Here is a 23,391-nt window from a genome sequence, read left to right on the forward strand (position 1 = left end):
CCTTGTTACTGCAGAGGTCTGACCTTTCATGCCTGCCCTTGCACCCTCCTCACTGGTAAAGACGGCTTTCATTCATTCATCTATTCATTCATTCAGTAACCAAATATCTGTTGAGCATTTGCCATGTGTCAGGCAAGTATTAGATTGCCTTCAGACCTTACATTATTCTAGGAGAAACAGACAAAAACAAAAGTGAACAAATAATCAAAAATTGTGATAAAATAAATGCAAAAGGAGCCAAGAAAGTAAATAATGGGAAGGAAACATGAACATTATGTAGGATAGTCAGGGAAAACCTCTTGGAGGAGGTAGCATCAGGTCTGAGAACTAGAGGAGAGCAGGAAGCGGCCATGCAGAGAGCTGAGGGGGAGAGGAGAGGGAGGAGGTAGGGGTGTTGCAGGACCACAGGTTAGTATGTGCCAAGGCCTTAGCCAAGGAAGATTTCAGTGTGTTTGCAGAACAGAAAGTCTCTTTTAGTTTGCTGTCAAAGCAGAGTGATTAGAGCAAAGTGGCCTGAGATTGGGAAAGTACCCTTGAAGTCAGAGCCAGGTAGAGCATGATCAAGTTGTTTGAGTTCTATCAGAACTGTAGCAGGAAGCCATGAACAAGGTTTTTAATCAAGGAGTGACACAATCTGATTTATACTTAATAGCAGACACTGTTAGTGTCTCCCATAGCCTCTCCTTGGTCCCATACACATGCAGGGCAGACCAGATGTACCTGGGAATCAGAAGAGCAGCCATTGGCTGATGGGACTTGATATATAGATTCCCCAGCTTCCTTGCTCCCAAGCGAGACAGCTCTGAGGCGTATTCTATGTCACGGCTGTCCAATAGAGCTTTCTGCAGTGTGAAAATGTTCTACATCTGAGCTGTGCAATAGGTAGCCACAAACTATATGTGGCTGTTGGGCACATGAAATGTGTCACCTGTGACACATGAAGTGATTTTTTTAATTTAATTGTATTAACTTAATAGACAGCCACATGTGGCTAGGTGGCTACCTTACTGGACAGCACAGTTCTATTTTGTCTTGGAGAGGTACCAAGTGAGACTGAGTCCCAGTTGCCCAAAGCCATAATCTGGTCGTAATTGTACATTTTATTGGCTTCTTTTCATTTCTTTTCACACTTCCTCACTTCCTTACCAGTACTGCCTGGATTCACCTCTCAAATACACTCCTTGCACTGAAATCTCTGTCTCCTGGCCTTCCTATGGAGAGACCCACCTAAGGCAACGTTTTAAGATGACCATTCTATTTCCAAAATGGAGAAAAATGGGAAGGGCACACAACTGGAGCTGAGAGGATCAGTAAGGAGAGTTTTTCAGTATTTAGTAATCATACGTGGAGCTTTGCCTTGTCAGAGCCTGAGGACAGAGCAGTGAATCACGCTTTTCCTTTCATGGAGGAGCTGATAGCTTAGATTCATGTCTCAGCTACATCAGTCAATTGCCACTTCATAGACCCAGTCATCCAAGGTACCTTGATGAAAGAAGAGTACGGTTATGCTGTATCTCTTAGAGGTAAGTCATAGACAGAAAGCTTTAGTCCCTTCTGATTCAGCTTATTCCCATATACCTAGCCTCACTGCCAATGTACAAAGTTCAAATTGAATTATTAGTAAGGAAATTCCAAGTTTGTCTCCAATCCTAGTATTTTCTAAAAACCAGATTATAAAACACACACGGCATTCTAGAAAATGCATTGGATTAAAAGAACCCTGATCTCTAGTCATAACTTGGGGAATGACTTAAACTTCTTGCAGTGGTTCTCAGAAATAGCATTCTGTGCAGGCAGCTGCAGATCGTATCTATGGGGGGCAATTGGTGAACTAGTTAAAGTACCAGTTTGCAATTTTAAAGGTCATAGGCAAAAGATTTTGCAAAGGCAAATAATCAAGGAAGACTCTATATAAGAACGACTGAGCTCTCTAAAAATATAGCAGGAGGGATAAATTGACTTATGACTTAAACTGACTTCCAGAAATGTTAAGGTCAATGTAGAAAACTTTGTAGCTATATTCAAATTAAGTAGGACACAACTACTGCGTGAAGCCGATAATGTAGAGGTGACAGAGATTCAGGTTTTCCTCAAGCAACTATGTTGTTGCTGGGTTTTTTATGTCAATAAAAGTTATCTTCTGGCTAAAATGTCTGGAAGGGATGTTGTTAAGAGAAAAATAAACTCAAGATAGGAGAAGAGATTTGTAAGAGAACACCTAGCTCTCTTCAATGATTCAAGTACCCTGAGCACAGTGGTGCGGGAAGAAGGGAAGCCCTAATTGATACATATTTTTGTTATTTCTATGGTATAAACACTCCCACCACTGACTCCAAGCTACCAACGACAGGTTGGGAAGAGATGTACATTGCTGGCCCTTGCAAAGCACTGAGAGCCAGCTTCAGCATATCACTGCATAAGGGGAAATCACATTCTTAGTACCAAAAAAGAGACTGTCAAAAAATTACCATGCCAATGCTAGGGAACTGTGTAACTGGGAGAGGTACCAGAAGTCTAGTATGAATTAAGTATAGTTAAAATTGTTAAAAAAAAAAAAGAAAAAAAAGTGGATTCTGAAATCTATAGATCAGTGACCCTGAGATCAGCCCAGGGCAAGATTCCAAAGTAGATCACTTAAGGAATTTGGGCGGAGTAAATAGGGACTCAGTGATCACCAGCGGCCAGCTTGCGTTCTCTGAGAAGAACAATCATGCCAGAAAACTTTCTCATTGACCTCACTGTTTTCTTTAACTAGTCTAACGTATTTTTAAAAATTGATGGACATGTCTAGATATTAACAAGATACGAGTCTAGGCTAAGAACTGGCAAACGATGACCCTTACACTATGTCTGGCATGCTGCCTGTTTTTGTAAATAAAGTTTTAATGTAACACAGCCACTTGTTTACATATTGGCTAAAGCTTCTTTTGCAACAGGAGTTGAATGGCTGCAACAGAGAGTTTATGCTCAGAAAGCCTTAAACATTTACTATTTGGCTCTTTATATTTTGATGTCCCCTTGTGTATTCGGGAGAAGGCTGGGTGATAGTAAAAATTGTGTGAGCTCATAACCAGAATGAATAGTCATATTCAAATGTTTCTAATTTATGGAATAATCATATCCTAGAGAAAGATTTCTAGTAGCAGAATTCTGGGTACTGTCCTGGCTGTGTCCTGTGCACGGTTTTATCATCAACCGTGTGAAAGTATTGACGTGGTATGCGGACCAGTTTTGCAAGTGATCCACAATCAAACTGGTCATCAACTACTTAACATGGTTAAATCAAGTTCAAGCAAGTAGACAGAGGAAAGCATTTATGATGATCAGAAACAGTTGAAGGGGGCTTCCCTGGTGGCGCAGTGGTTGGGAGTCTACCTGCCTATGCAGGGGACGCGGGTTCGTGCCCTGGTCTGGGAAGATCCCACATGCCACGGAGCGGCTGGGCCCGTGAGCCATGGCCGCTGAGCCTGCACGTCCGGAGCCTGTGCTCCGCAACGGGAGAGGCCACAACAGTGAGAAGCCCGCGTACCGCAAAAAAAAAAAAAAAAAAAAAGAAACAGTTGAAGGAGGTTGATGCGTAGATTCATGGAAAAAGAAAAGGGGGTCAAGAATGAGAAGGTGTATTTAAATATTTGAAGGTCTGTCATTTAGAAGAGGGATTAAATTAGTCTCTAAAGAGTGCATAGAATTTATAACTAAACATATATCAGTTTAAGAACAATGTACCTGATTGACTTTCTTTAGTAGGTAATGCGTTTCTTGGTGAATGGTGTTCAAACATAGACCAGGAGAACTCCTGGGAGGTGTAGAAGGATGCATGCCTAAGGAATCTTGTATTTGCCAGAATTTGTTATTATCTGAGCCTGATTTCTTATCAGTAGAGTGAAAATAGGATTAAAGGTGCTCTGTCTGACAGCAAAGTCTGTCAGAGTCTGACAGCAAAATGCAGAGCATTTGTCCCAAATATCCTAAGGAGCTACCCAATGCCCGCATGCGTACGAATGCCACCAAAGGAACACATGGCTTATGTCAGAGGGGCATCTCTCTGCAAGATAATCTCTTTATAGTCCTGCCCTGGTACAGTAATTATCACCCCTAAAAAAAATCCAGTGGCCCCTTCAGACATCACCTTACTCTTCTGAAATGAAATTCATGGATACTATAACCTCCCTAATCATGTAATTTCAAAAAATTAATATAAGGTACAAATATAAAAGAGAAATGAAAGAAAATCAGTTTATAATAAAATAGTCTTTTATAAATGCTCTAGCATATAATGTCAAAAGATATAATGAAATACTGAAAGGTTTGAGCATAGTAAGTTTAAATTTAAGAGAAGTAACATTTATCTAGCTACTGTTGACACATTGTGTATTAAAATAAAGACTAAGTAAAAGCAGATGTGTGCATAGATTTTAAAATACAGGCTAAAGAAGAGGTGTGCGTACATAAAACCAAGAATACAACAGCTATAAATACAAACTGAAATGAACAATTTTGTTACTGACTCAAATCCACAATCCATGTTCCTATTGGTAACGTGATTTTTCTAAAATGGTTGACTAATTCTTAGTAAAAGTCAGAACAAAACAAGACAATCTTTCCCTTATTTACGTGGTAATTGCACTTCTGAGTAATTTTAGTATATATCAAAATCATGCCAGCACGAATGTCCGTCAACTGATGAATAGATGAAACGAAGTGTGGCTTATCATACAATAGAATATGATTACATTGTAAAAAGAAATAAAATACTGATAGGTGCTACAACATGGATGAACTTGGAAATCATGCCGAGTGAAAGAAACCAGACAGAAAATGTCACACACCATATGATTCTATTTTATGAAACATACAGAATAGGCAAATCTATAAAGACAGAAAGTGTAACCGAATGCAGATTCAGCCGCTCGCCACTCAACAGCCAATAAATCGAGGGGCAAGCTTCAGTAGAGAAGATACTTTATTCAGAAAATCCAGCAATCTGGGGAGAAGGTGGACTTGTGTCCAGAGACCAACGCCAAAGATTCTGCTCAGCCAACGACAATTTTTAAAGGGGAAACAGTTAATCATTATGGCAGGAGGTCAGATTCTTTGTCATTTTTCCACTGCGTGCAGGCCTGTTGACTTATCCCAGTCTTACTTGGGATGCTGTCTTGCTCATGTGGTCCACCTGCAATTGAATGTTCTCTTGCCCACGTGGTCCACCTGTGCCCACGGGGTCCACCTGCAAATTTACTAAGGGGAAGCTAGAGGCAGCGAGTCAGTCATTCTTTACCTGCTTAATTCTTCATTCTTATTCCTTCTAATCCAGGAAAGGAATCAACAGATTAGGTAAGGTGTGAATATTTAGAAAAGTAGAAATCAGGAGCTAAGTTAAATGTCGCCTAATGATCTCATCTTTATGATTAAGGTCTGAGGAGTACAGGGATGAACAAACAGAAAAGGGGCAAAGGAGCTGCTTCCAAATTAGGTTAGTTTCCAGGGAATGGAAGGGGGAATGGGCAAGTGACTGCTATTTGGTTGTTTGAGGTGGCTGAAAATAGTCTGGAATTAGATATTAGTAATGGTTGCACAGCCTTGTACATAAACTAGAAACCATTGACTTGTAAACAGCTTTAAAAGGGTGAATTTTATGAAATGTTAATTACGCCTCAATTTTTTTAAATATACAAAAATATTACTTTTTGTATCTGAGTTCAGTTCTGGGCTCAGAACATCATAAACAGATTTTTTGTTTACATAAATCTTCAGTGTAGCATTAATACTTCATTGGGACAGTTATTCTCCCTTGAGCAGAAGTATCTCATGCACTTCAGGGCGTATGGCATATAGCATTTCTCTCTGCCCACCACATGGTAGTAGCAGGCCACTACCTCTGTAACAATGTCCACATGGTCCTTGAGGGTTAGGTACTGTCCTTGTTGAGAACTACAGTCATAATGGCCTGCAAAAATAACCGAAGCATATAAATACTTTGCCCTGTGACTTTCTGGATTTCCAAACTGACAATTAGTCACTACGTACCATCACTTAGAGACTGCTTCAAGGACTATTCAAGCTGTATCAGTTGGTCCTTTCACCTGCCCCTCCCTCCCATTACAGCTGACTTTTAAGAAAACAGTACAGAATATACTCTTCCCAGTGAACCATAAAATAATTTGCAGGATTCTGTTTGGGTTTTTTCTAAATTAACACTATTAGGATGTGTGGTATTTCTCAGAATTTACAATAGCCCTTACAGTTCAATGATGATGTGTTTCTCAAGAAGGAACTCAGCAACTTTATAGTTCAATGGTGCTTTGAGGTAGAGGATTTAAAAAAAAAAAGGCTTCCCAGCTATTTAGGAAGTTTTTCTGTTTCTCAAAGATTTTTTTTTTTTTATTCATTGATTTTGCATTTAAAACAGCAGTTAAGAGAGCCTTAAGGCCTGGGAAGGGCTTCAAATGTGAAACTGAGTAGCTGTTTGCAGCGTTGAAGAAGCACCAGAGGCTGCTGGTGTCACACACACACAAAAAAGCCAGCAAAGGATTTTTTCAGGTTTTCGTTTCATGAATTGGCCCCTACCAAGTGCTGAAGACTTAAAATCAGGATCGAAGTCAGCAATTCCCAAACCAAGTTTTGGTACACACAAGGATGTCTCTAATGGTTTCAAGGAGAGTCTAAACTTCTCCAAATGCTTCATTTTTATTTGCAATCTTCTTCAAAATAAAATGTGCCCTGGAGTATCTTAGAAGAGGTGGGCAATGCAACCCAGACTTTCTGAAAAGTAGTGTGTCAGCCTGCTGGCTACTGACTGAAATCACTGTGAGAACGCTTTCTACGGGCTCCAGTGAACCATGGCCACTTGTGAGAAGAGATTTTGATGAAATAGTTATTCAGCTTAAACATTGACTATAGTCCCAAAGACAGGAGAAAAGAAAGATTTTATTCAAAAATGACGTTCTCTTCCTATACACCATAGTGGGTTGTTAGTGTCCAAAGTAGGATTAGAGACATGGCTGGTATTTTTCAATGATAATTCCATTCGGCCTCCTAACATAAACACTGCAAATTGTACAACTGGAAATAAAAACTCTTTTGGTCAAATACTATAATCTGAACATACAACTCATTATCTCTTTGAGTAAGGTGAAATCTAGCTTTCAAAGTTATCACTCAGCATTTCACATTTGTTCAAGAGAATTTCTAAAAAGAATAAAGATTTGGTTCAGATCAAACCCACTTCCAGAGAAACTCAAGATAGGCTCAAAGTCTATTGGGGAGAGTCTTTCAATTTACAAGAAAACGGTGGTCATTAGGTTGGTTTTATAACTTCTGAGATATTTAACAGATTTCAGTGACCTCTGAGATGTGTGTGTGTATATGTGAGACATATGGATTTTCACAGGGGGCTTTGAAGTTCTATAGGTTTTGAATTTGGCAACTGTAAACCTAAATTAAACATCTGATTAAAAAATGAATCTTTAGAGCCCTTGCCCTACCGTGTGTGCTCTTAGAACTGCTCTAGGGCCAAAGCCCCTGAGCATGCTTGAGGATTTCTGGCTCCATTTTGTTCCATGCTGGGGCTGTTGTTCTTTTTTAACTTTTCTATTATAGAAAGTTTCAAGCATAAGCAAAAGAAGATCAAATAATATAATGAACCCTTGTTTACCCATCAGCTAGCTTTAAGAAATACTAGTACGCAGCCCATCGTGTTTCATCCAAATCCCCACCAACTGCCCCCAACCCCAGATTATTTTGAAGCAAATCTTCTCATCTCTTCTGTAAATATATCAGACCGTATATAATCAGGCATTTTTAAAATCACAATATGATTATCAAAACTAACAATAATGTTATTGATATCATCAAATAGAAAGTCAGCGTTATTTGTGCTCTTGTGATTGTCCTATCATTTTTCAGTAAATTGCTTGAGTCAAGATCCAGATATGTTCCATCCATGACAATTGATTGAAGATAATAAGTTGCTTCAGACTAATCGAGCTTGGGGAGTTGGTGTGAACCAACACAATGGATTACAGCCTGATATATTTTTTCTTGATTAGAATCACCATCCATGAAGTTCATCAAAATCCCATTCCCTAGGATGGAGGAAGATTGAGAATGTGTTGCTGAGTAAGCGCTTTATAGGGAACAAATCTTATTTTCACAAGCCCTTTTAGGTTGAGCAGAGGTAGGGAGAAGATGGAGATAAAAAAAGAAGAGACTTAAAAAACATTTTTTTTTCAGTTCAAACTAGCTTTTCCCGGGAGAGGATTAAGCCCTGTGATAGGTATCTTACCACTGTCAAGCGTTTTGCTCTAACCCAATAAACTGGATCATTTTCCTGCCAACTGGAGACATAAAATAAGCATAATATCTTAACCGTGTTTCCAGTAGATGAGCTGCAATCCTAGTGTTTAAAATGGTCTAATGCTCTTCAACCATTAGCTGTTTTCCTCATCACAATTCCTATTACACAGTATGGTTTGATGCGTTTGGGAGTAAGTGGGAATTTGCTGTAAAGTCAAGCAATGATTTTGTTCTCCTAGCAAAGTAACATTTACATAAGATGAAATCAAATGTTTCTCTTAATGAATCTTTAAAGGAACAATTGACTGAAAAAAAAATAGCTGTGACAAACTAATATGAAGGCCAAGGTATTTCAGGAAAAGAATAATAACAGATGCTAGTAACATCTCTCCACATTCGTTCCCTATGACTGAAGCTGTCTCTTAATAGATGGGAGAATGAAGCTATCTCCTACCAGGGACCTTGGGCTACATGGAAAAAAGTAGATGCCACAACAATGGGAAATACCTGAAGGAAAAGCTAAAAATGAAATCAAGAATGTTTTAACAGACGTCTAGATATACAGATTTTTTATACCAGGTGGCTAGATCATGGGTCAGCAAACTTTTTCTGTAAAGGGCCAGAAAGTAATTATTTTAGACTTTGCAGGCAGTTACTGAGTTCTGCCATCAGAGCATGACAGGAAGTACAGACAATGCATAAACAAGTGGACTGGGGTATATTCCAATATAATTTATTAAGAAAATCATTTACAAAAGCAAGCAACAGGCTAGATTTGGGGTGCAAGCTATAGTTGGCAGACCTCTGATAGGGATGATGACAGAAATCTTGCTTTCACATAGGAATCTGGTACTTAGTTGCAGGTATGAGAAGAATGATGCAGATTATCGAATTTTTTTAAGTGGCTCAGGTAGGAGGTCGCAGCCCAAGTTTCTATAGGATGAAAACTTTAAGCCCCTTGAAGAGATATAAGTGTGTATAAGAGGTTTGGAAGTGGTGAGAACATACCTAAGTAAAAAGACCCTTCTCTTTCAGTGGAAAGGGACCCTGTAGCTGTACCTGACTGTCACCATGTGGAAATGTCCAGTATCTCCATCTCCTCTAATAGTTCAGTGAAATCTCGCTATTTGTAAACGTTGTAAAATAATTAAACATTTTTAAGACAATGCAAAGGCAAACCAAAACAAACTGTAGGGCATCCAGAAAAGTGTCGAGTAGACACATAGTAGATTCTCAATAAATATATGTGTTTTGTTTTGTTTTGTTTTTTATTAACTTTTATTGGAGTATAGCTGCTTTACAATGTTGTGTTAGTTTCTGCTGTATAGCAAAGTGAATCAGTTACACATATACATAAATCCACTTTTTTTTTAGATTCCCTTCCCATTTAGGTCACCACAGAGCATTGAGTAGAGTTCCCTGTGCTTCAATAAATGTATGTTTGAAGGGCAAGGAGAGGGAACCAAGAAGGAGAGAGGGAAGGAGGCAGAGAGGCTGAGAGGGAAACCAAAAAAAAAAAAAAAAAAAGGGAAAAGGCAGAAAAAATGAAAAAGAGGCAAATGGACAAAACCATTACTTAAACGACCAGTTTTCAAACTCCAGGCAAGAGGCTACATCCCAGTCATTCATATTTGGCACCTGCCTGGTCTGACGACATGACGCGTGTTAGAGGAAGTATTTTATATTTATTTAACCTAAACAAGATGTGCTATTTTCAACCTAATAGAAATGAAATAGAGTGAAGACCAAGACCCTGGAGAGAGAAGTCTCCATTTCCGTTTATGCCCCCATTGTGGGACACACACCAAATTTTATCTTCAGTGCATGTGTAGTTGTATTCTCTCCCTCACTGTACATGAGTCATCAGGGAGCTCTGTAAAAGCATCTGTGTGCAATCAGAGCCCAGAGATTCTGATTGAATGGGTCCAGTGTGAGGTTCAGGCCTTGATATTTTTTTAATACCCCCTATGTTTTTCTAAAGCACAGCCGCGGAGGAGAATTACTAAACATTAAAGACATATGTGGTGTTAGGAGGATATTTAGATTTATGAAGAGCAGACAATGCAGAATTACTTCTGACTGCTACTCAGGGATGTCTCTAGTAAAGGTCTACATTGTTGAATTGGGTCACCCACCAAGTTCGGCAGTAAGCACAATTACACTCCCTAATCCTTCCCAAAAGTACCACGTGACCTATGTCTTAGATCAGGGGTTGGCCAACTACAATCCACTATGGGCTTTTATGTGCCCTATGAGCTATGAATGGTTTTTACGTATTTAAATGGTTGAAAAATATTCTTAAAGAATAATGTTAGTGATCTATCAAAATTAAAAGAAATTCAAATTCCATTGTCTGTAAAGTTTTATTGAAACCCAGCTATGCCCATTCATTTACATGTAGCCTGTGCAAGGTCAGAGCTGAATCATTGCAACAGGAACTGCGAAGCCCAGAATATTCACCATCTGACCCTTTACAGAAAATCTTTGCCAACCCATGTCTTGGAGGGTATAGATTCTTTTTTGTGAAAAGACTAACAAATATAAAAAAACGACTTGAAAGTTACAGTGGATTAACCCAACAAATGTTTACCTCCCCCATATGTCTCAGGCTCCTTCCATGTGGCATTGAAAATCTTAACCTTTTTGTGCTTTGGACCCTTTGGGCAGTCTGGTAAAGTCTGTCAACACTTTTTTTTTTTTTTTTTTTACATCTTTATTGGCGTCTAATTGCTTTAAAATGGTGTGTTAGTTTCTGCTTTATAACAAAGTGAATTAGTTATACATATACATATGTTCCCATATCTCTTCCCTCTTGCGTCTCCCTCCCTCCCACCCTCCCTATCCCACCCCTCTAGATGGTCGCAAAGCACCAAGCTGATCTCCCTGTGCTATGCGGCTGCTTCCCACTAGCTATCTATTTTACGATTGGTAGTGTATGTATGTCCATGCCACTCTCTCGCTTTGTCACAGCTTACCCTTCCCCCTCCCCATATCCTCAAGCCCATTCTCTAATAGGTCTGTGTCTTTATTCCTGTCTTACCCCTAGGTTCTTCATGACATTTTTTTCCCTTAGATTCCATATATATGTGTTAGCATATGGTATTTGTCTTTCTCTTTCTGACTTACTTCACTCTGTATGACAGACTCTAGGTCTATCCACCTCATTACAAATAGCTCAATTTCGTTTCTTTTCATGGCTGAGTAATATTCCATTGTATATAGGTGCCACATCTTCTTCATCCATTCATCCGATGATGGAAACTTAGGTTGTTTCCATCTCTGGGCTATTGTAAATAGAACTGCAATGAACATTTTGGTACATGACTCTTTCTGAATTATAGTTTTCTCAGGGTATATGCCCAGTAGTGGGATTGCTGGGTCATATGGGAGTTCTATTCGTAGTTTTTTAAGGAACCTCCATACTGTCCTCCATAGCAGCTGTACCAATTCACATTCCCACCAGCAGTGCAAGAGTGTTCCCTTTTGTCCACACACTCTCCAGCATTTATTGTTTCTAGATTTTTTGATGATGGCCATTCTGACTGGTGTGAGATGATATCTCATTGTAGTTTTGATTTGCATTTCTCTACTGATTAATGATGTTGAGCATTCTTTCATGTGTTTGTTGGCAGTCTGTATATCTTCTTTGGAGAAATGTCTATTTAGGTCTTCTGCCCATTTTTGAATTGGGTTGTTTGTTTTTTTGTTATTGAGCTGCATGAGCTGCTTGTAAATTTTGGAGATTAATCCTTTGTCAGTTCCTTCATTTGCAAATATTTTCTCCCATTCTGAGGGTTGTCTTTTGGTCTTGTTTATGGTTTCCTTTGCTGTGCAAAAGCTTTGAAGTTTCATTAGGTCCCATTTGTTAATTTTTGTTTTTATTTCCATTTCTCTAGGAGGTGGGTCAAAAAGGATCTTGCTGTGATTTATGTCATAGAGTGTTCTGCCTATGTTTTCCTCTAAGAGTTTGATACTTTCTGGCCTTACATTTAGGTCTTTAATCCATTTTGAGCTTATTTTTGTATATGGTGTTAGGGAGTGATCTAATCTCATACCTTTACATGTACCTGTCCAGTTTTCCCAGCACCACTTATTGAAGAGGCTGTCTTTTCTCCACTGTACATTCCTGCCTCCTTTATCAAAGATAAGGTGACCATATGTGCGTGGGTTTATCTCTGTGCTTTCTATCCTGTTCCATTGATCTATATTTCTGTTTTTGTGCCAGTATCATACTGCCTTGATTACTGTAGCTTTGTAGTATAGTCTGAAGTCAGGGAGCCTGATTCCTCCAGCTCTGTTTTTCATTCTCAAGGTTGCTTTGGCTATTCGAGGTCTTTTGTGTTTCCATACAAATTGTGAAATTTTTTGTTCTAGTTCTGTGAAAAATGCCAGTGGTAGTTTGATAGGGATTGCATTGAATCTGTAGATTGCTTTGGGTAGTAAGAGTCATTTTCACAATGTTGATTCTTCCAATCCAAGAACATGGTATATCTCTCCATCTATTTATATCATCTTTAATTTCTTCCATCAGTGTCTTATAATTTTCTGCATACAGGTCTTTTGTCTCCTTAGGTAGGTTTATTCCTAGATATTTTATTCTTTTTGTTGCAATGGTAAATGGGAGTGTTTTCTTGATTTCACTTTCAGATTTTTCATCATTAGTGTATAGGAATGCCAGAGATTTCTGTGCAATTAATTTTGTATCCTGCTACTTTACCAAATTCATTGATGAGCTCTAGTAGTTTGCTGGTAGCATCTTTAGGATTCTCTATGTATAGTATCATGTCATCTGCAAACAGTGACAGTTTTACTTCTTCTTTTCCAATTTGGATTCCTTTTGTTTCCTTTTCTTCTCTGATTGCTGTAGCTAAAACTTCCAAAACTATGTTGAATAAGAGTGGTGAGAGTGGGCAACCTTGTCTTTTTCCTGATCTTAGTGGAAATGTTTTCAGTTTTTCACCATTGAGGACAGATTTGGCTGTGGGTTTGTCATATATGGCCTTTATTATGTTGAGGAAAGTTCCCTCTGTGCCTACTTTCTGCAGTGTTTTTATCATAAACGGGTGTTGAATTTTGTCGACAGCTTTCTTTGCATCTATTGAGATGACCATATGGTTTTTCTCCTTCAATTTGTTAATATGGTGTATCACGTTGATTGATTTGCATATATTGAAGAATCCTTGCATTCCTGGAATAAAGCCCACTTGATCATAGTGTATGATCCTTTTACTGTGCTGTTGGGTTCTGTTTGCTAGTATTTTGTTGAGGATTTTTGCATCTATGTTCATCAGTGATATTGGGCTGTAGTTTTCTTTCTTTGTGACATCCTTGCCTGGTTTTGGTATCAGGGAGATGGTGGCCTCGTAGAATGAGTTTGGGAGTGTTCCTCCCTCTGCTATATTTTGGAAGAGTTTGAGGAGGATAGGTGTTAGGTCTTCTCTAAATGTTTGATAGAATTCGCCTGTGAAGCCATCTGGTCCTGGGATTTTGCTTGTTGGAAGATTTTTAATCACAGTTTCAATTTCAGTGCTTGTGAATTGTCTGTTCATATTTTCTATTTCTTCCTGATTCAGTCTTGGCAGGTTGTACATTTCTAAGAATTTGTACATTTCTTCCAGGTTGTCCATTTTATTGGCATAGAGTTGCTTGTAGTAATCTCTCATGATCTTTTGTATATCTGCAGTGTCAGTTGTTACTTCTCCTTTCCCATTTCTAATTCTATTGATTTGAGTCTTCTCCCTTTTTTTCTTAATAAGTCTGGCTAATGGTTTATCAATTTTGTTTATCTTCTCAAAGAACCAGCTTTTAGTTTTATTGATCTTTGCTGTCATTTCCTTCATTTCTTTTTCATTTATTTCTGATCTGATCTTTATGATTTCCTTCCTTCTGCTAACTTTGGGGTTTTTTTGTTCTTCTTTCTCTAATTGCTTTATGTGCAAGTTTAGGTTGTTTATTCGAGATGTTTCCTGTTTCTTAAGGTAGGATTGTATTGCTATAAACTTCCCTCTTAGAACTGCTTTTGCTGCATTCCATAGGCTTTGGGTCGTCATGTCTCCATTGTCATTTTTTTCTAGGTTTTTTTTGATTTCCTCTTTGATTTCTTCAGTGATCACTTCGTTATTAAGTAGTGTATTGTTTAGCCTCCATGCGTTTGTATTTTTTACAGATCTTTTCCTGTAATTGATATCTAGTCTCATAGCGTTGTGGTCAGAAAAGATACTTGATACAATTTCAATTTTCTTAAATTTACCAAGGCTTGATTTGTGACCCAAGATATGATCTATCCTGGAGAATGTTCCATGAGCACTTGAGAAAAATGTGTATTCTGTTGTTTTGGGATGGAATGTCCTATAAATATCAATTAAGTCCATCTTGTTTAATGTATCATTTAAAGCTTGTGTTTCCTTATTTATTTTCATTTTGGATGATCGGTCCATTGGTGAAAGTGGGGTGTTAAAATCCCCTACTATGAACATGTTACTGTCGATTTCCCCTTTTATGGCTGTTAGTATTTGCCTTATGTATTGAGGTGCTCCTATGTTGGGTGCATAAATATTTACAATTGTTATATCTTCTTCTTGGATTGATCCCTTGATCATTATGTAGTGTCCTTCTTTGTCTCTTCTAATAGTCTTTACCTTAAAGTCCATTTTGTCTGATATGAGAATTGCTACTCCAGCTTTCTTTTGGTTTCCATTTGCATGGAATATCTTTCTCCATCCCCTCACTTTCAGTCTGTATGTGTCTCTAGGTCTGAAATGCGTCTCTTGTAGACAGCATATATATGGATCTTGTTCTTATATCCATTCAGCCAGTCTCTGTCTTTTGATGGGAGCATTTAATCCATTTACATTTAAGGTAATTATCGATATGTATGTTCCTATTCCCATTTTCTTAATTGTTTTGGGTTTGTTATTGTAGGTCTTTTCCTTCTCTTGTGTTTCTTGCCTAGAGAAGATCCTTTAGCATTTGTTGTAAAGTTGGTTTGGTGGTGCTGAACTCTCTCAGCTTTTGCTTGTCTGTAAAGGTTTTAATTTCTCCATCAAATCTGAATGAGATCCTTGCCGGGTAGAGTAATCTTGGTTGTAGGTTTTTCTCCTTCATCACTTTAAATATGTCCTGCCAGTCCCTTCTGGCTTGCAGAGTTTCTGCTGAAAGATCAGCTGTTAACCTTATGGGGATTCCCTTGTGTGTTATTTGTTGTTTTTCCCTTGCTGCTTTTAATACGTTTTCTTTGTATTTAATTTTTGACAGTTTGATTAATATGTGTCTTGGCATGTTTCTCCTTGGATTTATCCTGTATGGGACTCTCTGTGCTTCCTGGACTTAATTAACTATTTCCTTTCCCATATTAGGGAAGTTTTCAACTATAATCTCTCCAAATATTTTCTTAGTCCCTTTCTTTTTCTCTTCTTCTTCTGGAACCCCTATAATTCGAATGTTGGTGCGTTTAATGTTGTCTCAGAGGTCTCTGAGACTGTCCTCAGTTCTTTTCATTCTTTTTTCTTTATTCTGTTCTGCATTAGTTATTTCCACTATTTTATCTTCCAGGTCACTTATCCGTTCTTCTGCCTCAGTAATTCTACTCTTGATCCCATCTAGAGTATTTTTAATTTCACTTATTGTGTTGTTCATCGTTGCTTGTTTCATCTTTAGTTCTTCTAGGTCCTTGTTAAATGTTTCTTGCATTTTGTCTATTCTATTTCCAGGATTTTGGATCATCTTTACTATCATTATTCTGAATTCTTTTTCAGGTAGACTGCCTATTTCCTCTTCATTTGTTAGGTCTGGTGGGTTTTTTTTTTTTTTTTTTTTTTTGGCCTGGTGGGTTTTTATCTTGCTCCTTCATCTGCTGTGTGTTTTTCTGTCTTCTCATTTTGCTTTTCTTACTGTGTTCGGGGTCTCCTTTTTGCAGGCTGCAGGTTCGTAGTTCCCATTGTTTTTGGTGTCTGTCCCCAGTGGCTAAAGTTGGTTCAGTGTGTTGTGTAGGCTTCCTGGTGGAAGGGACTAGTGCCTGTGTTCTGGTGGATGTGGCTGGATCTTGTCTTTCTGGTGGGCAGGTCCACGTCAGGTGATGTGTTTTGGGGTGTCTGTGGCCTTATTCTGATTTTAGGCAGCCACTCTGCTTATGGGTGGGGTTGTGTTCCTGTCTTGCTAGTTGTTTGGCGTAGGGTGTCCAGCACTGTAGCTTGCTGGTCGTTGAGTGAAGCTGGGTCTTGGTGTTGAGATGGAGATCTCTGGGAAATTTTCGCCGTTTGATATTACATGAAGCTGGGAGGTCTCTTGTGGACCAGTGTCCTGAAGTTGGCTCTCCCACCTCAGAGGCACAGCACTGACTCCTGGCTACAGTACCAAGAGCCTTTCATCCACACAGCTCAGAATAAAAGGGGGAAAAAGTAGAAAGAAAGAAAGAGGATAAAAGAAAAGAAAATAAAGTAAGGTAAAACAAAATAAAGTTATTAAAATAAAAAACTATTAAGAAAAAAATTTTTTTAAGTAAAAAAAAAAAAAAAAATTGGACGGATAGAACCCTAGGACAAATGGTGAAAGCAAAGCTATACAGACAAAATCTCACACAGAAGCATGCACATACACGCTCACAAAAAGAGGAAAAGGGGAAAAAATAATAAATCTTGCTCTCAAAGTCCACCTCCTCAATTTGGGATGATTCATTGTCTATTCAGGTATTCCACAGATGCAGGGTACATTAAGTTGATTGTGGAGATTTAATCCGCTGCTCCTGAGACTGCTGGGAGAGATTTCCCTTTCTCTTCTTTGTTCTCACAGCTCCCGGGGTTCAGCTTTGGATCTGGCCCCGCCTCTCCGTGTAGGTCGCCGGAGGGCGTCTGTTCTTCACTCAGACAGGACGGGGTTAAAGGAGCCGCTGATTCGAGGGTTCTGGCTCACTCAGGCTTGGGGCAGGGAGGGGTACGGAGTGCGGGGCGGGCCTGCGGCGGCAGAGGCCAGCATGACGTTGCACCAGCCTGAGGCACGCCGTGCGTTCTCCCGGGGAAGTTGTCCCTCGATCCCGGGACCCTGGCAGTGCCGGGCTGCACAGGCTCCCCGGAAGGGAGGTGTGGATAGTGACCTGTGCTCGCACACAGGCTTCTTGGTGGCGGCAGCAGCAGCCTTAGCGTCTCTGGGGTCCGCGCTTTTAGCCACAGCTCGCGCCCGGCGCTCGAGCTCCTTTAAGTGGCGCTCTGAATCCCCTCTCCTTGCGCACCAGGAAACAAAGAGGGAAGAAAAAGTCTCTTGCCTCTTCGGCAGCTCCAGACTTTTCCCCGGGCTCCCTCCCGGCTAGCCGTGGCGCACTAGCCCCCTGCAGGCAGTGTGCACGCTGCCAACCCCAGTCCTCTCCCTGGGATCCGACCGAAACCCGCGCCTCAGCTCCCAGCCCCGCCCGCCCCAGCGGGTGAGCAGACAAGCCTCTTGGGCTGGTGAGTGCCAGTTGACACCGATCCTACGTGCGGGAATCTCTCCACTTTGCCCTGTGCACCCCTGTAGCTGCGCTCTCCTCCGCAGCTCCAAAGCTTCCACCCGCAGTCTCTGCCCGCGAAGGGGCTTCTAGTGTGAGGAAACCTTTCCTCCTTCACGGCTCCCTCCCACTGGTGCAGGTCCCATCCCTATTCTTTTGTCTCTGTTTATTCTTTTTTCTTTTGCCCTACCCAGGTACATGGGGAGTTTCTTGCCTTTTGGGAGGTCTGAGGTCTTCTGCCAGCGTTCAGTAGGTGTTCTGTAGGAATTGTTCCACGTGTAGATGTATTTCTGGTGTATCTGTAGGGAGGAAGGTGATCGCCGCGTCTTACTCTTCCGCCATCTTCCCAATCCTCTCCTATCTCTTTAATGTCTTGTCAACACTTTTTCAGGATAATAGTTTTTAAAGACATAAAATAAAATACATAGGATTTAAAGAAAATTATATTAAAATTCAGTAATCAAAATATTTTTTTAAATGTGACATAATAATATATGTGCTTCTTTAAATAGCAAAGTCTAGCAACAGGTCTAATAACTATCATAATTTTAAAACAGTAGTAAGTGTAAAAAATTTTTGAAATATCTGTAGCAACTGTAATGAAAAATCTGTGATTTCTCCAGGTGACAAAGTCATAGGGAGTGCTTACATCATTGCGGTTATTTGCCTACATTCCTAGTAGAAGGAAATGCTAAATTTAAGTTAGAGTTTCGTGAAGATAGGGATGTAATGTTTTTCTAGCCAAGCCCATGAAATCCTTGAATTTTATCCATAGATCAGGCATCTATGGACTGAAAGCTAAAAATTCCTCAGAGACTCTACAATTTCTGAGCCCATGGAAACTTCCATTTGAGACTCTGCTTTCCACCAGCAGGCAGGGAAGAGAGAGCAAGCACAAGACAGCCCTGGAAGTGACAGAAAATACAACAGCCCACATTCCATGAAGCAGAACTCCAGTTTATGGGAGATTCCAGCAGAACCCACCTAACTGCAAGGGAGGCTGGGAAATGCAGCCCAGCTGTGCACCCAGGAAGGAAAAGAGACCCACGTGGTGAACCCTCAGCTGGTCTCCACCACAGCCTCTTCTCCAGAGCACTAAACAGAAGACCCTGGGAAGCTGTATTAGTCAGCTTGGGCTGCCATAATAAAACACCACAGACTGAGTGGCTTAAATGACAGAAATTTATTTTCTCACAGTTCTGGAAGCTGGAAGGCCCAGATCATGATGCTGCCTATTCAGTTCCTGGTGAGAACACACCTCCTAGCTTGTAGATGGCCACCTTCTCACTGTGTCCTCACATGGAGAAGAGAGAGAGATTTCCGGTATCTCTTCTTATAAGGACGCTAATCCTATGGCTTCAGGGCCCCACCCTGGGGGGTTAATCCTTTAGGGATGAATTTTGGGAGAACACATTTGTGTCCGTAGCAGAAGCCATGCCAAGTTCTTCTTTAAAACTTAGAGCAAAGAGGATGTTTTGTTCAAAGTCTTCCTGGTAGCTTGATCTCAATATGGTAAACAGCTCCACATTTTTCCATTTTCATGTTTTATCCTGAAGCAACAGAGCATAACATTAATTGACTTGTCTTATTAATTCAGTAAGCTGCTTCCAAGATGAAATGCTTAGCTATGCTTGCTTGTTTTGGGTCCTTTTTGGTTGTTGGGAGAAAGCTTCAGGGCTCAAACTGTTCTGCTGTTTTTCACAGTCACTGAAAATTTTTACACACTGGTGAAGATTTGCCACATTTGGAATTACTAAAAACTTCTAATTTCTCATTATATTATAGTTTAATTCACACTTTTTAGTATGATAAGAAAATATTGTGTAGTTCACATATTGTAGTAGGATATTTGCTCATAGATAGTTAATACCCTGTTTGAGTGTTTATCTTGGAGGGAATTCAATGCAGCAAATTTGACAGCTGCAATTAAAGCCAAAGGAAACTCTCATGCAACTGTGCTAACTCTAGCCTAAAACAGTGGAATGTGGACTTCACTCAAATACTTTTTTGAAAATGAAATTAGGAAATCAAGTGAGTAGAAAGTGAAAACTTTCTACAAATACAAGGGGAAAAATCTAGATATTTAATTATCAGATCATAACATTGTACACCTTAAACTTACACAATATGTCAATTATATCTCAATAAATCGGTGGGGGAGGGGAGAATCTAGACATTTAAGAGACTAAATCTTTCAGGAATTAAAATAAATTGATAGTGACTTTTAAAGGACTTTCCAGGCTTATATTGTTGGATTTCTTTTTCCCAAAATCCTTTGGTACAGTACCAGAACAGTACAGATGGGTGCCTAATGTGTGTTTTTAATGAGATTTCTATTGATGATGATAAATATGCTACTTTGTGAAACCACATGAGATAGGTACTAAAGCATGGTAAAGGGATGTTTTAAACAATTTTTAGCGATTTAGACACTAATCTCAAGGACAATTTGAAATTTACATTATTATTATATAAACAGCATTTTAAGGCAAAAATAAAGACAGTCCCCTCTTTCCACAAGGACACAGATGTGCATGCATTTTGTTTTGCTTCTTTGCAGAGAGGCTGTTGAACAAAAGGTTTTTGCAAAAATCCAAGAAGGTTTATAATGCTTATTCTACACTATGTTTGATACATGGAGTCTGCAAAGCAGCTCATACCTAGACAAGTGGGTTTCATACGAATAGCTATTCATGGCCCAATGCCCACTTAAGCTTGGGACAAAATGTGGAAGTAACCAAATATTATTTTAAGCTTTCCTCTGGTGTATTGTACCAAAACTTGATGCAAATCAAAGGTTAATGCAGTGCATTAGGTAAAAGAGTTTTTATTGCATAGAATTGACTTCATAACAGTATTTTTCCATATCTTGGCTATTCATTTCTTCTTATAAGTTTGAGAAGTGCTTTCTATATTCAAAAACAGCTGTACAGCTTACCCTAAAGGAGACAATAGTTTGGTAGAAATATGTTGAGGAAATTTCCAAGAAGATAGGGACAAGGAGAGATAAATGTCTGCAGCTTATGGACTGTCAGTTCTTGAAGGCAAGCAGGCCCTGTAACTCACTCAGCATGGGTCTGACTTTGGGTCTAGCTCATGATGCTGTTATGCAAGTAAAAACTTGGTCACCAAGTATTTATTAAAATGATTGGCTTAATAAGAGAGAAGCACCAGACTGCAACTTGCTTCTCTACAAGAGGAGGGAGATGCTACCAAGAAGCTAAGTATCTGTCCTGGTGTGACCAGCTTAAACTCCTGAGATATACGGCTCATCATTAGAAAGCTTTACTCAGCCCTTTTACTATGCTAGGGGCTTGGGAGCCCTTTCTAATTATTAGAGTAGAGATTAATTTCCCACTGCCGTGTTGCAGATGTCCCACTTTTGCCCCTCTGTATCTACTCTTCACTGTATCTCTGCCTCAAGGCTGACCTGTATGTTTCCATATTTTCTGGCTGTTATTTTGGTTCAGCCAACAGCATGAGAAGGAAATTGGAAGGACAGAGAAAACTGAGGTTAGAGTATTAATACCCAGATCCCACTCTGCAGGGTTGCATTGGATAAAACAAAATAAATGTCCTCTATCTGCTAACCCTGGACTAGATTAGCTCAAACTCCCTAGCTCTTGAAGTACACACTTCCATATTTCCCTCCTTCTTTTTCTTCTATTTCTCTTTTTTTCAACCTCTTCCACCTGTTTTGGCGTTAGGAAGCACAAGTGTCCTCCCTTGCCTTTGAAATCACTCTTCAATTTCTTTTGGCCTTAAGTTTGCAAACTCACACTCCAGTCTGTCCTTTCTTGTTCTGATTATCTGGGGTTTGAGTACATTTACTGTTGAAGGGTATATGACAGAAGTTGGTCAAGTTCTCCTTAATAATCCCTAATGAAGGACATTTTATATGATCCCATAAGCCAAGCGTCTTCCATCCATCTCCTGTCTCACCCATTCCAGATAAGATCGCACATCACTATCACCGCATCTCCTGCACCCAGAAGGGCAGATACTGCCTCTGATGCACTTTTGGAAAGCGAAAGTTGATTACGTTTATTTCCTATACTAAGACAAACGGCAGTCTCTGTCACCAGCAACAGTTATGATAGGGTTCCTTTCTACCCAATGAATTTAATTGGCTATATTTCTAGAGTGCCAACATCAGCAGTGCTTTGCTGGTTCATCAATGGCTGACTTTCATCTGCTGAATGCAGAGGAGGACATAAATCCACAGCAGTAAAGGTGTTTGGTGGTTAAGTAGTCTCTAGAATATATGACTGCTAGATTGCAGAATGAGCTCATAGAGAAACTATTATACTGAACACTGGCTCTTGTGTGGACCTCAGAAGAATGGGATTCAGTAGACAGAATGAGGGTCCTTCATGGAGGCTTTATTTACTTTTTAAAGACCCAAGGACGTCATCAAAAATGGCTTCACTTGTGAGCGTGTTCCACAGAGATAGAAGTGAAATTTCACAGCAAGTGAAACCATAACCCTTGGCATCAGAAAAGCTTGGGCTTGAAGTTTCTCTCCACTCCTTTCCACTTGGATGACCTCGGGCAAGTCACTTAATCTTTCTAAATAGACATATTTCCTTCTGTATGTTGAGGGTAATGATGTACCAAGTTATAGCGTTGCTGGGATCATCAAATTAGATAAACTTAGGAATGCAGTTAGCACAGTGCCTGGCACAAAGGAAGCACTCAAGAAATACTTGCATTAAAAAAAAAAGAAATACTTGCATTTTGATGATGATGGTGATGACAGCCATCATTGGATCATCATTACCATCATTATTTGTAAGACTGAAGGGCATTTTGCACTCTTATTTCCCTCGAACAAATCTCTTCATCCCTACACTATTTTGGGCAAAAGAGCTATCTCTCTAAATACATACCCAAGTTCATCATGGCCCTCACTCTCTTAAAGATCACTCCTGGCTTCCTAGTCAACCTGCTAAAGTTGAAACTCTTGAAGATACCATATAGGCATTCACGATCTGTCCTTCTCCCATCCCTTCAGCCTCATATCTGGATTCTTCTCACCCTGAATATTTTACTGCAGCCATAGCAGACTTTTCACAGTACCCACCTAGCTCATGACGTCATGCCTTCTATATTCTCTTCCCTTTTCCTGGAATGTTCCTATGGAGGGTTCAAGGCTTTAGTCAAGGATCACCTTATTAGCTCATACTTGTTATGTGCATGTTGTATGCCCAGCACCATGATGATCAGCACCTCTATGATGTGATACTATTATTCAGCATAAGAAGGAATCTGAGGCTTGGCAACAGGGAACTCATAAAAGTGATCCAGGGGTACCTGTCCAGGAAGTGGAAGAGTGAGAATTCAAATCAGGGCATTCTGACTCCAAAGTAGCTGTATTAGTTTCCTATTGCTGCTGTAACAAGTTACCACAAACTTAGTAGCTTAAAACAACATGTCCTTATTATCTTACAACTCTGGAGGTCAGAAGTCCAAAATGAGTTTTACTGGGTTAAAATCAAGGTGTCAGCAGGGCTGCATTCCTTATGGAAGCTCTAGGGGATAATCTGTTTCCTTGGCATTTCTAGATTCTAGAGACTGCCTGTGTTCTTCGGTTCATGACCTCTTCCTCCACCTTCAAAGCC

This window comes from Tursiops truncatus, chromosome 10, assembly GCF_011762595.2.
Source record: "Tursiops truncatus isolate mTurTru1 chromosome 10, mTurTru1.mat.Y, whole genome shotgun sequence".
NCBI lineage: Eukaryota > Metazoa > Chordata > Mammalia > Artiodactyla > Delphinidae > Tursiops > Tursiops truncatus.